The sequence below is a fragment of the Camelus ferus genome, chromosome 16, assembly GCF_009834535.1.
Source record: "Camelus ferus isolate YT-003-E chromosome 16, BCGSAC_Cfer_1.0, whole genome shotgun sequence".
NCBI classification, from domain to species: domain Eukaryota; kingdom Metazoa; phylum Chordata; class Mammalia; order Artiodactyla; family Camelidae; genus Camelus; species Camelus ferus.
Window position 1 is genome coordinate 44,736,741 of NC_045711.1, and position 15,755 is coordinate 44,752,495.

A 15,755-nucleotide genomic window follows, 5' to 3' on the forward strand; every position below is an offset into this window, starting at 1 on the left:
TCACTGGGTGAAGGAAGGAAGGGTGGGAGGGGTCAGGGGACCGGTTGGCAGGTTGCTACAGCAGTAAGGATGAAGGTGGCGGCAACAGAGAGCTGGTGGCCACGGTGGCATTAAGCTGCAGAATTTGCCAACTGCGTTATCCCACATGGGAGTGAGGGGGGGAGACATGAGCTGCCGCTTGACGCCAAGCTGCCCCAAATGAACCTGGGAGACCAGGCCTCTCCAGGGAAGGAAGCGGAAGTGATCGCAGCGGTATTTGTCAGCATCCATGCTTTCACAAATGGGAAACGAGGAACCAGAGAGGGGGAGCAATTGGCCGGCAGTCACACAGCAAACCTAGCAGCAGAACCAGAGGCCTGCCTGCCACCCTGGCTTGTAATTTGTGTCCCTTTCTCTTCATCCCTGACCCCCTGTCCAAAGGTGAGAACTGCAAAGCAATTGCTAGAAACAGCGAGTCCTGACCCTCATGCAGCTCAAGAGGGAGCAGGCTTGGAGGAAACAAGGTGGGACATTGAGTTAACAGCACCTCTGGAATGGCCCTAGAGCTGAAGTCCTCTTAAAAAATTTGTCTTCAACCCCCAAAACGAATCAAGGGACCTTGTAAAGAACAGTTATTGACAGAGAACTGCTCAGGGAGCACTGAGGAGCCAGGCCCATGAATCAGCTTGCTGGCAAAATGAGATTTCTCAGCCAGCCAGAGCAGGCGGAGGCAGAGCTGGGGAGGCGGAGAAACCCCCTCTAGCCCACCCCACCCCAGTCAGCGGGCAGCCCCCTGCCCAGCTCCCACACTGCCAGCTCCCCCTGCACACCAGTCCTGGATGCACCTCCAAGCCTGTCTTCCACAAATACCGACAAGCACCTACTATGTGCCAGGCACGTGTTCCGCTTAAGAGAAGGCTTTGGGGTTGATGGGACCTGGAGCCAAACGGAGAAAATTGAAAATAGAATATCTGGACCAGAAATGGAAACTGTCATTTAAAGGAATGAAATGTTTTAAGATAGGTTAGCAGGAACTCCTGGGGTCTGACAGTGCCTTTGCTTTGTGACCTTCAGCCCTTACATGGCCAGCTCTGGGTCCTCGTTTCTCCATTTGTACAAACCTAGGAAGTCACCACTACTAGACGGTGTGCACTGACCTCCCTGAAGGGGCTCTGCTGTTTCAGCAAAGTCCAGGGAGATAGGAATTACTAACTCCCGTTTTATAGATGAGGAGACAGGCGCACAGAGAGGGCAAGTAACTTGCCCAAGATCTCCAGCTTAGAAGTAACCCGGTGGGCACTCCAAACCTACCTTCTTACTGCTAGGTCCTGAAGCAACTGCTATTAACAATTGAAGGGGAATGGACGTGGGAGAGATTTGGAGCGGGGAGGGGAAGGGGCAAGGCTGTGTTGCACATAGTGGGTGGTGGCAAGGGAAGGATCCCTCATGCTTCCCCCTTCTCTGCGCCTCCTTATTATTTATTCCCTCCCTCCACCTCGACACACACACACAGGCTACCCCTCCAAGAGGTGGAGAGAGCGCAGCCCAACCCTCCCTTGATGGGACGCAATTCATCAGCATTGACAGGAGCTGGGATGCTGTTTTAGGGCCTCCTTCCTCACACACACTTGCCCAGGGGGTCCTCCTTCAGCAGTCTGTTCCCCGCCCGCTCTGGGCTCCATTCCAGATTCCAGATCCCTCGTGAGATGGCTCTCTATCAAGGGAAAGGGTGGGCCCAGGGGAGGGGAGCTGGACTGTGGTGAGCCCACAGCAGGGCAGGGACCACATCCACCAGGGAGGGAAGAGAGGGGAGGAGGGAGAGGAAAGAACACCCCCGCAGCTGCAGCATCTCGAGGAAATCTCCAGAGATGCCAGAGCCACAGGATGACCCTTCATCCCAGCAAACCCCGCTCCAGGAACAGACACAACAAAGCACCAGATGCATCCAGAGATTAAGTGCTGCCTTTGTTAGAAGATGAACTGGGCTCTCGTGGGCAGGGCATGTAGAGCACGAGTGCACACACTCCCCACACTCACGCAGAGCACACATCACAAATGCACGCCCTCCGAGCATCCCTACTCACGCACACACCTGCCGATCTCGCAGGTGTGCAGAAACGGGGGCATGCCCCGCACGCACACACTCACATGCGCGCACTCGCTCTCGACATCCCGACACGCACACATTGGCCGTTGGAGCCCGATAGCTCCAGTCCAGTAATAACCAGAGGCAGCTAATTCTTGACCACATCATGGGGCAGACCCCTCACAGCCCCTCCACCCTGCCAGGAGGGAAGGCGGAGGGCACAGGGGTGAGCACCACGTCCAAAGCTGTGAGTGAAGAACAGGCGCCCTAATGGAGAGGGGCTGGAGTAAAGACAGGCATCTGGTGAACCCACGGGGCCTCTGCAGACGGGGGCGGCTGCCCATCCATCTGGGAAGTCACCTTCAAGGCTGGGCGTTTGTATAGGAGCTCGTTGAAGGGAGGGGTCAGGAGCATATTTACCCCATACTTAAAACAATAACTAAAGAGTCCCACAGCACTCAGAAGAATGCCTATTTATATGCAAGCCATCACTGAGTTAATTGCAAAGATTCTTATCCGTTCATTAAAGCAGACTGGAGGGCCTTCTATTTGGAAACACTTTGCAGTTAAAAGGACTATGTTATTAACTCTAATGAAATGATGTATTTTGCGCCTGTGCCTAGTAAGGTAGAACCTGAGACCAGAAGCCCTCATTCGGAGGGTGTGCCCTGGTCCCTGGGCTGACATTCTTTGCAAGGAAACCAAGAGACTTCCGGGAGGAGAGGGACAGAGATCCTGGAGAGATTATTAACTCATCTATGGATGGGGAGAGCCCAACTGAGGCTGAAGGGAAGGGCACCCCAGGTGACTTGGGGGTCACACTAGCCAGTCTGGTCTAGCATGGAAGGCAGTGGCACTGACTCTCCCTGAGTCAGTTCCCTGCCTACGAAGTGGGGGTTAAACAGCACCTGCTATGTAGGGCTCTCGTGAGGATTAAACAAATTATTGCAAATGAGTAACAGAAAATGTTCGGCCCGCAGCCCACCCTAGTAAGTGTTAGCTATTATTGTAGCCTTTCCCAAGGGAAGATCATTTTCTAAAGTGACGTGACGTGGGGACCTGATCTGATTCTCCAGCTGATAACTCTGATTTTTTTTTTTTCAGCTTGGTGTTTAGATGCAGGACTTCCCTCTTAGACTGAATCATCTCTCGGGGGTACTTCAGCAGTTTTGAGGAGAGGCTGGTAGTTTCCCCCAAAAAAGATATTGATGTTTTGCTGATTTGGGGCAGGAGGGGTTCAAGCAATTCCTTCGACAGTTTCTTTGACAAGTCAAAAGAGGTTGGACTCCAAGCTGGTATCACGATAACTACATTCAAAATATTCTTCAGGACAGACTCTTCACTGATATTCCTTGGAACTATTCTAAAATTAGGAAGCCTGAACTGTATCTTGTTGGAGGGGAAGTGGTGCAGTAAATTGATCTCCTTGGTGACATCCCAGGGGATAAAGATGCTTCAAAAGGGCAGGCCTTGGAGCTGAGGTCAGGGACCCTCAGCTCACAGAGGCAGGCCCTCAGCTAAGGCGAGCCAGGCAGTGTTTTGCCAGGCCACCCAAAGCCCTGCTCCCACTCCTCAACCTAGCACAGGGCTCAAAAGGACTACTGTGGGCCGTCAGTGTCCTGCCAGGTGGAGATGTGCTTCTGCAGGGTGGAGACAGGGCCCAGCCTAACAGGAGGGAGCGTATCTCATGCTGGCCTTTCCCTGGGCTGTGCTCACAGGCTAATGAGGACAGAGCCGGCTGGCCAGCTGCCACCCCTCCCCACTCCATCCTCCCATCCCTCTTCTCTCCCAAGGTCTGAATCCCAGTGCTCATGTTGAGACTGTGCACCAGGATAAAGGTGTTTCAGGCACACCGGCTTGGGCTCCTTCTGCTGGGTGTGGAGTTTCTGCAGTTGGGGCAGCCAGGGTGAGAGAGGACCGGGCAGGGAGAGCTGGGAAGCCCCGGGACCCTCTGGTGGCTCCCTTCCCAGGACAGGACACTGCCCGGCAGTGAAGTGCCTGACCCATAGATGTTGTGTCCTTGGAGTGAGCCTCCTGGCTGGGTTGTGGCTCTCGTTTTGGAGGTGTCCACCCATGTCTTCAACGAGGTGCACAGACTTTGGCCGAGGTCCCCTGATACCCAAGGCAGATCCAGGAAGCTGTCTTCTGTTTGTCCCCTCCCAGACCCAGACAATGACATATGCCCTTGAAGTCAATTTCATGAAATTCGCCTCCCAAAGAGCTGCTCCAGGACCTGAGGCCGAGTGTAAAAGCCAGTGATCTGACCTCTGCTCAGCTATCACCTTCTCAGAGGGGCCTTCCCCGACCCCTCTGCCCAGGATAGCAGCCTCTGGTCACTCTCTAGACTTCCAGCTGGCTCCAGTATTCTTCACAGCACTGCCACCACCTGACGCCACATTCACTTAGCATTCTGTCTGCCCATTACGAGAGGGAAGTCTCCCCCAGGACAGGGGCCTTGTTTTATTCAACACCGTATCCCCACATTCACATCCAGGCAGGGCTCGGCCCACAGAGGGACTTAATGAGTATTTTAAATGAGGAGGCCCATGCTGAGCTGGCTGTGGGGTGAGTCTACCCAGAGCCGCCTCCTTCTCCCACCCAGATGGAGGGAGGGAGACAGTCAGATGCAGCTCTATTTCAGGCTGGTGTCCACCACCAGGAGCATCTCCCTGGTGGGGTGGAAAGGGAACCCAGTGTAACAAGCTCCAGGGGTCCTCCCAGCCTCCCACCCTGCATCCCAGGTTCATCCGGGAGCAGCTTCACTTTGGGGTGGCCCTGGGTGTGGGAGGCAGCTGAGAGCACCCCCAGGTGGGGAGGGCCCACCGCTACCACCAACAAGTTTCCAGGACCTTGGTGGGTTCAGCCATGGCATGGTGGGGTGTGCAGGATGGGGGGCTCACAGGGGAGAAGAGGGGCTGAGAAGGGGGGGCCAGGCTCAGGGGAGGTGGACCAGGTGTGGGGTCTGAACACAAGCCTGAGAGTGGACCTTCTTAGCTCGGGGTTCGGACGAGCTCAGGGAGTCCCCAGCCTCCTGAAGTGGGTCCATGAACTTGAGGTCGGTATGGGGAAGTTTAAGTCATCATTCCAGGCCCTGCTCACCTCTCCTTCACCCTCCAGGGTCCCAGCAGAGCCCTATCCCCAGGTCACATCTAAAGGGGGCTCATTTCTGTAGTCAGTGAGTCCACTCATCTCAGCAGTGAGTGGAAGTTAACCAAAATCAAATGGCATCGTATCTCCATTCCCAAATGGCCCACGAAGTATTTCCAGATTCAGCGGAAATGAATCGGCATGTGCTTCTCTTTGGGATGCTCTGTGCTCTGAGGCCGTCGGCTAGAAGGGGATCCACAGAGGCTGGAAGGCAGCCCCAGCTGGTCCCCAGCCTACACGGTGGGCAGCTTCCCCATGTCCTGGCCCACCCACAAACCACAGCCACTAGGCAGGCACAACAGGAGCCACATTCAGAGGCCACACTGGAAGAATCGCCACCCTCGACTGCTCGGGCTCACCCCTCCCCGTGCCTCAGTCTCCTGTGAAAAGAGGTTCCACCATCTCACCTGATGGTTTCCCTGGGGGAGGGGTAAGAGGATGGGAAGGAGCGAATTCTAATTGATCAAACAGAAAAGTATACAAAGGTCAAAACTTTCTTCTGGAAACAACATAAGGAGGACTTGTGCTGGCAAGGGAGGAAACCCAGAATCCAGCAAAGACCAAGACGCAACAGAAAGTCTCAGGGATTTTGGAAACTCACAAGGTTTCTTCCCCTGAGCTCGTGAGCAAACTGGGAAGGGAGGCGTGGCCGTACTGAGACTTCGGTCTGTATCCCAAGATCAGCATATACCAGTGAAGACTTGCACAGAGTGGTCCAAGGAGATTAGGTTTCAGAAAGATGGCTATGATGCAGAGAGATGAGGAAAGACGGGGGCCCAAGGAGAGACAGAGCTATGCTGGGTGTTAACTGAGGCCAGGAATGGAAAGGCTTTCTCAAACGGCTTCCTCAAGGTTCTCAAATCCCTCCTTTCAATTATTTATTCCTCTAGAAGATGCCCTAAGGTCCAGGCATCCAAGAGTCTTTGTGCCCTGGGATGTCACATTATCTAGGAGGAAGAAAGGACTCTGGAATGAACAGGGTGGATTTGAATCTTGGATCTGCCCTTGACTTCGTGCAAGACACTTCAAATCAGTATCTCAGCTGCCCAATCTGTAAAATGGGGCTGAAGTTGGCCTCTTCCCCAGGTTCATGTGAAGATCAATGATCTTTTCCATTCAGTCTAAGGCACACAATAAGTGCTCAATAAATGGTGGAATATTAGTATTGTGTCTTTAAATCCACAGCACATGACCAATCATCAGCACTGGAAGGAATCCATTCCAGTTTTGGAAGAAAACAAGACCCAGAGCAGTAGAATGGCCCAAAGTCCTAGAGTTTCATTGATAAAGGAGCTGGGATTCAAATCCGGGTCTCCAGACCACTGCCCCATCTTCCCAGCAGCCTCACTCCCGGGCAGACTTGACCTTCAGGTGTTTCAGTGAAATGACTGTCCTTCATCATGCTTTCAGATTGTGTAAGGTTATCAGGCCTGAATCCAGCACCTTCTCACCTCTCTCCCCTGATCACGGCCCCATCTTCTCTCTGTCTGGAGCATCTGCTTCCAAGTGCCGTCAAGACGGAGGCCAGGAGGTGCTGCAGGGGCCACTCAGTGGAGTGGGTGGATCTGAGGGGAGAGGAGGAGCAGCACTGAGGATGGGAGGGATGTGAAACATTCATCTTGTCTGCGTCCTCTCCCCCGGGGCTTGGAGCCGGGCTGAGGGATGGACCTGTGCTCTGTCAGCGGGGCCTGTCCACAATGGATGCGGAACCTGGTAGGATGGTGTCGGCAACACTTGGTGAGATTCATTTTCCTGCTGCGAGGGGAGAAAAATGTGGCCTCCGTGTCATCCATCTGCTCTGCGGCGAATTGGTAAACAGACGAGCCTCACTGAGAGCAGCGTGGAGCGGAGCCCAGCTCATCAGGCTTCCTGCGGGGGCTGGGAGGCCAGGAGAAAGCACAGGGATTTATTTCCTTGGGTGCCCACGGCTGGGAGGACTCCTGAGTGGGGACCCACTGTGTGGGACCCTCGGTAGGATCACACGCACCTTCAAGAACCAAAAGTTAGAAAGTGGGATGACTATGATTCCACGTCATTATCATGCAAACTGCTGAGATGGATCCAAGGGGAAGACACCCAGGCTCCCCCACGTTCCTAAAGCCCCACCTTCACCCATGCAGTCAGTCCCCTGCACTGGGCTGCCCCTCTCTCCATGTCACTCTTGGGCTCCTACTCACAGCCAGTGCACCAGTCACTTCCTCCAAGGAGCCTTCCCAGATTCTCCCAGCTTTATCTCCCAGCACTCAGTAGCTATCTTAGGTAGCCAAATAACTTGTATTCCTCCTCTGTCCACCACAGCCATATCGTTTCTGAACCTTGTTCCTCCCAGCTTCCCCTGTAGTGAGTCACCTGCATTCCAGGGCAGTCAAGGACTGGGCGAAAACATTCGTGAAACCAAAGTTCACCATTGCCCTCCCAGGTCAGAGGCTACCTCTTGGCAGGCTGTCAAATGCTCTTGTCAAATACCTGGTGCTTCCAGGAAAACAACCAGATACTTCAAGTGGGGTCTGATTCTTTCTTCTCCTGGCCCTCCCCAACCCTCCCATTATTTCTTCCTATACAGCCTTTCTCGAGTCTTTGTCAATAATCCTTACATCTGTTCTCAGCACCGAAGCACTTTCTTACCCACCCTCCTGTCTCCTGACCTCACTTGCTAAGAAGGGCTACTATGATGAGTAATAGGATGGATTCCAAGTGTTCTATTCCATTTAATAGATGGGAAAACTGAGACAGGTCTTGCCCAGAGTAACACAAAGTCAAAGCAGGGACTAAGGCTAGATTTATTCTGAACCTTCAGAAGCAATCCCTTTCCACATTTTTTAAGTTCCCAGCCCCAGCATGAGACCCCCCCTGGCTGCTTTGTCACCAGCAGGAACAGGGCCCACTCCAGCGCTCTCTCTCTCTCTGCTTTCCCACACCCAAGTTTACACCAGGACCACTACGACACCCTCCTACCTGGCTTCCCTGCCCGGCTCTCCCCAGTGCAGCCTTTGGCTTCAGAATCACCTCTGATCTGTATCCGATCGTCGTGTTGCCCCTCAGTGAGGCAGCCCTACTCCCCCCCTTCCCTGTAGGCGTCCTCTTCTGTAGGGGGCGTTGTAGAGATAAAGCTTACGCTGCCCCAGGTGAGCGGTCCTTGCAGGTGCTCCAGGCCTGCCTCCTTGAGCACCCGTGCCCCCTCCCCACTGCTAGGACCCTCCTGAGGAAGCGGGGAGGGCACTATACACACTAGACTTTACCGAAACCCCCTGGTCTTACCCTAACCTCTATCTCCCAGCCCTTCTGCCCCATGATTCACCAGGAGAAGGAGCATCCCAGGGAGGACCAGGAGACCTGGGCTCTCTCATTCAGTGCCCCTCTTTAGCCAGGCATTGGACTGCAGAGATGGTGGGGAGGTGACCACCCAGCTGAGCCCCCAGGATCCACAGACCTCCCATATGACCTTGGACGAGCCCCCTCCCCTCCTCATCTGTTAAGCAAGAGGGCAGAATCCAGGAGATCTTAACTTGAGGTTGGGGGCGTGGACCCTTTAGAGAAACTGATGAAAACCATGAACCCTCCCTCTACCACTTTTCTATGAATACAAAGTTTCATACGCTTCTCAGAAGGGGTTGTGGACCCCTAAAGGCCCGCCCATGGACTCCCCCTTAAATCTCCATGGAGGCTACTTCAGAAGCCCTTGTGAGATGGTCCCTAAGGACCCTTCTGGCTTCAGCTCTCTGAGATGCACCGCTTGTGTGTGCTCAGGCAGTCAGGAGATGCCCCCAGCCCTGCCCCCTGGTGGCAAGCCCCAGGGAAGGCAAGGGGAGGGGGCGTTTCTCCTCTCATCCTTCACCTGGGGTGTTAGGGGAGCCGGCATGGCCATCACTCATGGAGCCAATCTCTGGCTCCGACACTGGCCCGACCCCACCCCCGACTCCAAAGAACAAAATTAAAAGAGATTTGTCCTGGAGCTGCGACAGCTCATCTCTCTCTCGTCAGCAGCAGCGATGAGTTCCTGGGCCAGCGGCTCCAGGCAGGGATTGCTGGGTGAGCGCCTGCGCAGAAGGCCGAGAGCCCATCTCCTTGGCCTTGGTCCTCCTGCTCGCAGCAGCCCCCACCCTCCAGCCCTCTTCTCCTGTCCCACTTTCAGCCAAGGGACATTTTAAACGGATTCAATTTAAAACTTCGGAAGCAATCCCTTCCCACATTTTTAAAGTTCATTAAAGTTCATGGCCCCTGGCGTTTGGCTCTGGTTCTCATTTGTTCACGCTTTCGTTCAACAAGTAGCTCAATTTGTCACCTCTTTGCTGAAGCTTCTCGATCCCTCCAAGCTGAATTATGGTGCCCTGCTTGGAACCATTGGAGTGTGTGCTTGCTTGAGGCATCTGTCCTCAGAGCGAGGGCTCCAGCTGCTGGCTTTTCTGCCTCTCCGAGGATGGAGGGTGAGCTACTGGAGGGCACAGACCCTTTGGATTCGTCTTTGCAATCCTGACCTGTGCTTGGCATAGAGCACGTGCCGAGATGTGGACCACAGCTGATCATGGTCCACCAGGTGCCCAGCACTGTGCAGGCCCCAAGGAGCTGACCAAGAATGATGCATCGAGTAGAAATGACAGGTGCAGAACCAAACAAAATGCCACTGGAACCAGTGCCACAATAGGGGTGGGCGCCCCCACCTCCACACTCTGCCCTTTGTCTACTCACCCTACCTCTCCAGCCACGCTGAATCAAGCTCCCCCAACAGACAAGATGCCTAGCTTGCCAAGATTTCTTGGCCATCACCACCTCTGTCCAAGACACTGGGGCCAGAAGAGAAAGCTTAGTGTCAGCTCTGCTCCTTGAGAGGAGAGTGGAGGATTGTGGGAAATTCCCTCATGGCTGTTCTTACAAAGGATGGGGAGGGGGCTGGTAGAAGGGAGAAAGGGAAGAGGACCATTCTGCCGGTCTGCCCCAACCATTTGCTTACTTTGGCCTCACTGGTGAGAGAATATTATCCCAAATGTGATGGGGGCAGCAAATTCACTGCAGGAAACAACTGAAGCCCTCAGAATTGAACTTGGAGGACCTGCCTTGGGGGAGCTTCCTACCCTCTCCCGTGAGATCTCCTCCTTTGAGGGGCTTGCAACTATAGCAGAAGTCTAGACCGAATCATGACCGCCCTCGAGGTCTCAGTTCCACAGGCCCCCAGGATGGAACCACTCAGACCCAAGCAAGACCCTGCTCTGGGTCGGCAAATGTTCTCAAGGTGCCAGATAGCACATATCTCAGGCTTGCAGGCTCTAGGGTCTGGTCTCTGTTAAAACAACTCTCCTCTTGTAGCCCCAGAGCAGCCCTAGACAACACCTGAACAAGCAGGTGTCGCTGTGCAGGAATACAACTTTATTTACAAAGCCAGGCAGCTGTCTGCTGGAACTCAGGTATCATATGCATGCATGTGCACACACACACACACACACACACCGTAAAGAACACATGACTTCTTGTCACTCAGAATTATTATGCTCAGGGCTGGCACATTATAGCCCCTAATCCTAAGCCCCTGCTCTCGTGATTAACACTGTACAGGCTCCAGGGAAATGGATCTTCACATCTTTTGCTCTAGGTTTGCAGAAAAAAAGACGATGGAGCCAGAACGCCGAGAAGGTCTCTGGGAACTGCTACCGCCGACGTCGGGCTCCACTTGATGGAATGGAGAATGCGGGGCACGTATGAGACGCAGAAGCCCTTCAGTAAGAAGATGGATTAATTAAGCTTTTCAAATCCTTGCTCTTAGATAGCATGAATGGAACAGATTCTTGAAAAACAAAGCATCATTTCCAAATAATTCCAAGTGTCCTTTTCTAGCTGTCTGGCTGTTCCAATTAATGGTTTGGGAAGTACTCACAATTATTAAGTTATCATTTGTAGTATTTGCTATAGTTGACAGGGCAGCAAAGGAATATTTTGCTACAGTCCACAACTCTTATTAATTGTAGGGTATAAATGTAGGTCTACATGTAAAAAGTATGATACTGATTCATTACATTAACAAAAAACTGGACTTTTAACACTAGAGTTGTGAACAGTTTTTTAATAAAAGTATTTAATAATCCTTAAATATTTTTGGAAATATTATAATAAAATTTCAGCTTTATTTAAATAATTTTGATTAAAATTTTATTTTCATGAATTATAATGTGAATCACACCTTTTAGTTTTAATAGATCATTTTTTTTTAATGGAGGTACTGAGGATTGAACCCAGGACCTCATGCATGCTAAGCATGCACCCTACCACTGAGCTATTACCCTCCCCTCAATAGATAATTTTTAATACTATATTGGAAACATATAAGAAAGAAGGTTAATTTTCAGATTTTTTTTTTACTATCACTTGAACTTCAATGTTTAATGAAAATATATTCAAGTTTTGTACACTTTGAATAAAATTGCATTTTATTTTTTAATTCTTTAGCTGACCTGTCCAATAGAAAAGCCATTCTCTGCCTATGACAATTGAGCACTTGAAATGTGGCCAGTTTGAACTGAGATCTACTGTAAGTGTAAAATACACCCTGAATTCTGGAGACCCTGCATGAAAAAAAGGAACATAAAATGTGACATTAATAATGTCTTATATTGATTACCTGTTTAAATAACTGTTTGGACATCATGGATTGAATACATATATTATTAAAATTAATTTCACCTACTCATTTGTGCTGTTTTAAATGTGGCGACAAGAAAATTGTACACGTGATTCACATTTGAGGCTCATGTGTTTCTATCAGACAGGGCTGCTTGAGATTACTACTGTCAAGAGAACACAAATTATATGAAAATCCTGATTACAGCGACAAAATCGATGGTTCTGCTGACATCATGGCAAGAGAAATAAATCTTACAGAGTAAATATGTGATCATTTAAGCATTACGCATTTCTTTTTTAATGTGACTGTAACACTGTTTTGTTCTATTTTTCTCGTGATTTTGATGTTATCAAGTTTTTTGTGGTTGCATTTGAAGGATAATTTACATGCCGTGAAATGCCTTCATTTTAAGGACACAGTCGGAGGAGTTTGGATCAGTGTAAATCCCCGTTCTATCAGCCGCCTAATCTAGATAGCAGACAACTCCATCGCTCCAGTCAGCTCCTTCATAATCCTTTTCAACCCCAGGGGCAACTGATTTTCTGATTTTTATCACCATAGATACATTTTGTCTGTTCTTGAACTTCACGGCATCAGAATCACACGTTATCTCTTTTGCATCTGGCTTCTTTTCTGTGTCTCTATTTTGTTACTCATCTAGACATCAGCCCCCACCAACAGGATACCAGGACATGCCCAGTAATACTTAAATTCTTTGATATTGGCCACCTTAGCTCAATATATTCTTTGCAGTTTTGCCACTATGAAGGTCTACTTGCCAAAGGAGGCGGATAAAACACATTTTATTTGCCAGTCTGATCGCTGAATCAATGACGTTTAAGTATGCGGACCTGTGGTACCTGGGCCTCCTTGGTACTCTCGCCCTGGGCCCTGCAGACGGTGGGCATGGGCTGGCCGAAGAGGGAGCAAGAACAGAGGCCAGGGCTACCAGAGAGCCTTCAGGCTACCAGATGGCCTGGTGGGTGGGACAGTCTCAGGGCGGTTTGGGAAATCTCTTATAAAAGAGGCAAGTTCAAAGGCGGAAAGTTCAGGGTGTGCAGGAGGCCAATGAAGGGAGGGGCAGAGCAAAGGTTCCTGCGGTTCCAAACTAAAACAGGCACTGCTCATTCAACGGACAAGTACTTACTGAGCATCGGTTGTATGCCCACAGTGCGCTGAGATCTGGGTTCTAATGGAGAAAAGGTAAATAAAAGATGTTCCCTCTGCCCTGGAGCTTACAGATGGGTAAGATATAATCAAATAGTCACATCCATAAAAGACAAAACCTACAGGATCAGAAGATAAAACCTACAGGATCCAGCCCAAACTTTCTAGACAGACATCCAAGCCTCGTTCCTGCTGCCCCCTCTGCTGGAGAAGCCCTTCTGGCTCTCTCTTCCACCACCCGACTCACTCACCCAGGCCCAGCTCCGAATGCCTCCCCTTTGAGAGACCTCCCCTGGCGTCTCCCATCTGAATTTTCAGCCTCTTTCCCTGTGTGCTTCAAGTTGGGTGGGTCATTTGTCTTTGCATCACTATCTCCCACCACAGGGTGGGGGCAGAGGAAGAAGAGTGATGAGCTTTGTAGGCTGCGTTTGAGACCTGGTTCCGCCACCTAGAAGCTCTATGACATTGTCCAGGTGACTTACTGTCTCTGAGCCTCAGTTTTCTGATCTGTACAGTGGGAACAATGATAGTTACTTTGTAGAGCTTTTGTGAAGATTAATTATATCTACAGCACAGATAGACACAGAGTAAATGTTAGTCCCCACATATCCCCCCCCCATGCCTCCCACCTTTGTTTGGAGGCCCAGGACCCTCCTGAAAGCAGAGTTGACCACCCTCACCTAGCCTCACAGCCTCTGCATCCAGGCCAGGCAGAGCAGATAGGCAGCTGGAATGGGGAGTGAGGGGGACAGAGACAGACTGGAGGCTCAGGGCTCCTGGGTTCCCTGGCCCAGAGAGCAACTCAGTGGATTGGTTCCCATCTGTCTTGTGACTAAGGGTAGGGAAGAGGTGGCTTCTCTTGGCAGGATCCAAGCATGGAGGCAGCCATCCTCCCTGAGCAGAGCAGGTAGGATCCAGGTTGGCACTGCCAGGAGCACTGCCTGATGCCACTTCCCAAATCCCATCTTCTCCCCATTCCCAGAGTGTAGCCACCACGCTGCCAAGAAGCCTGGCAGCCCCTGGTCCCTCCGCTTCCAGAGCAGCCTGGTACCTTGCCAAGCCAGCCACTGCGAGTTGAGGTGCCCCTGCCTGAGCCCCGAGACTAATGTCTCATCCATCCCAGCACCAGGCTCCGGGCTCCCAAACTTGATCATGAGCTGTCCCGGAACAAAGCCCCAGCCCCAGCGGAGAAAGCAGCGCTTGAGTGTGGATCTTGAACTCACTACTCCATCTCTGACTCATTCTCAGATCTGGGCTTGTACGTCCCTTCTCCATGTCCACTCTCTCATCTCTAAAATGGAAAGAATAAGCTCTGGCATCTCTACCTCCCGTGACTCTGTGATTGGGAGATGAGACCATGCAACAGAATGCATTTTACACATGGGTCCGCTTGGCTGTGTGACCTTAACCAAGTTGCTGCCCTTCTCTGTGCCTCTGTTCTATGAGGCAGCACTAGGCCGGGATGACTCCAGTGCTCCCTCCCCTCCCCACCCACATCCCCATCTCAGGGAGGAGGGAGGGAGGGAGAAAGGATCTGCTAGCAGCAGCTGCCTGGGATGAACATTAAGGCTCTTCTTTTTTCCCTTAGGGAAAGCCAAGGCTTGAATCTCACATACTCCCCATCTCCAGCCATCCTCAGAGATGTCCCAGGGGAGTTCCTGTGTCCTGGAGGAAGTCCAGGGCATTCTTGTTCTGAGTGATAAGTCCCCGTCCAGATGCCAGCTCTCCTACCAGCAACCAGCCTTAGCTGGGCCCCTCCCCTCCCTCCCAAGCTAATTCTCGCCGTCCCTGGCAGCTCTGCTTGGCAGCTCAGACCTCCACACCTGGCCCAGCTAGGTCTCTCTCCTTCTCCTGTCAGCCCTTCCCTGTCCTTCCACTTCTGCCATCTTTTTTCCACAGTCATTACGTCCAGTGGGGATCCACTGCCAGCCTGCTAAAGTCCAGGCACTGCGCTGGGCATAGGGAACACACAAGTGAGATGCAGCCCTGCTCAGTGGCACCTATGGACAGAACTAACCCCAGGGATCCGAGGACGATGTGCTATCTTACGTGTGCGTAGTAACAGCTGGCATTTACTGAGCACATAGGTTCCAGGGACAGGGCTGAGGGATTTACAAGCATTATCCCACGTGGGTGTCATTACTTGAATGAAACAGTCCCATTGTCATTGTAGAGATCTGAACACTGAGGCTCAGAGAGGTTATCCTCTCTCTGCCAAGACGTGGCAGAGCCGGAGTTTAGACCCAGTCTGTCTGATTTTAAGTCCCTTCCTCTTTGCCCACCGCCTTACAACACAACGCAGCCAAGCGAGGAGGAGACATCAGTTATGCCTGGGAGCGTCTGGAATGCTCAAGGGAGGTGATGTTCCAACAAAGATGGGAGTTGGTAAATGAGCAGGACTTTGCCGAGCAGGCAAGGAAGGAAAGGCATTTCAAGCAAAGAGAACAGCATGGACAAAGGCACAGAGGTACAGAAGTATATGACTTCCAAGCTCTTAAGATGGCCAGACCCAAGAGAAGTCAGAATAATGGGCCGTGACGTCCTCTTGTATCACCACCCCTCCCTTAAACCAGTGAGGGGCTGAGGCTCAGAAGGGCTCCACCCCCAAAGCCAGGCAGCCAGAGCTGAGTGTGGGACCCCAGCCCCGGGCGTCCAGGCTGGGGCTTTTGCTCCCAGGTCAAGCTCTTTCTGTTTCTCCCCTCTTTCCTTCTTTTCCCTCCTCTTCTCCCTCAGTCCCTGCAAACCTTCCCTTCCTTCCCTCCCCAT

At 51.8% G+C, this 15,755-nt stretch overlaps 1 protein-coding gene across 3 annotated transcripts in view; it reads right to left on the reverse strand.

The window, feature by feature from the left end:
* Nucleotides 1–5,666: 5,666 nt before the first annotated feature.
* The window catches only part of CCT6B (chaperonin containing TCP1 subunit 6B), a 271,495-nt gene continuing 261,406 nt past the window's right edge, over nucleotides 5,667–15,755 (reverse strand). For 2 of the 3 annotated variants that reach the window (XM_032457738.1, XM_032457736.1), the window contains one exon: nucleotides 5,667–7,090. The gene's annotated coding sequence lies outside the window, so the exon portion shown is untranslated. Of the gene's footprint in view, nucleotides 7,200–15,755 lie in introns of all 3 variants that reach the window. The other variant, XM_032457739.1, reaches the window with a different exon arrangement.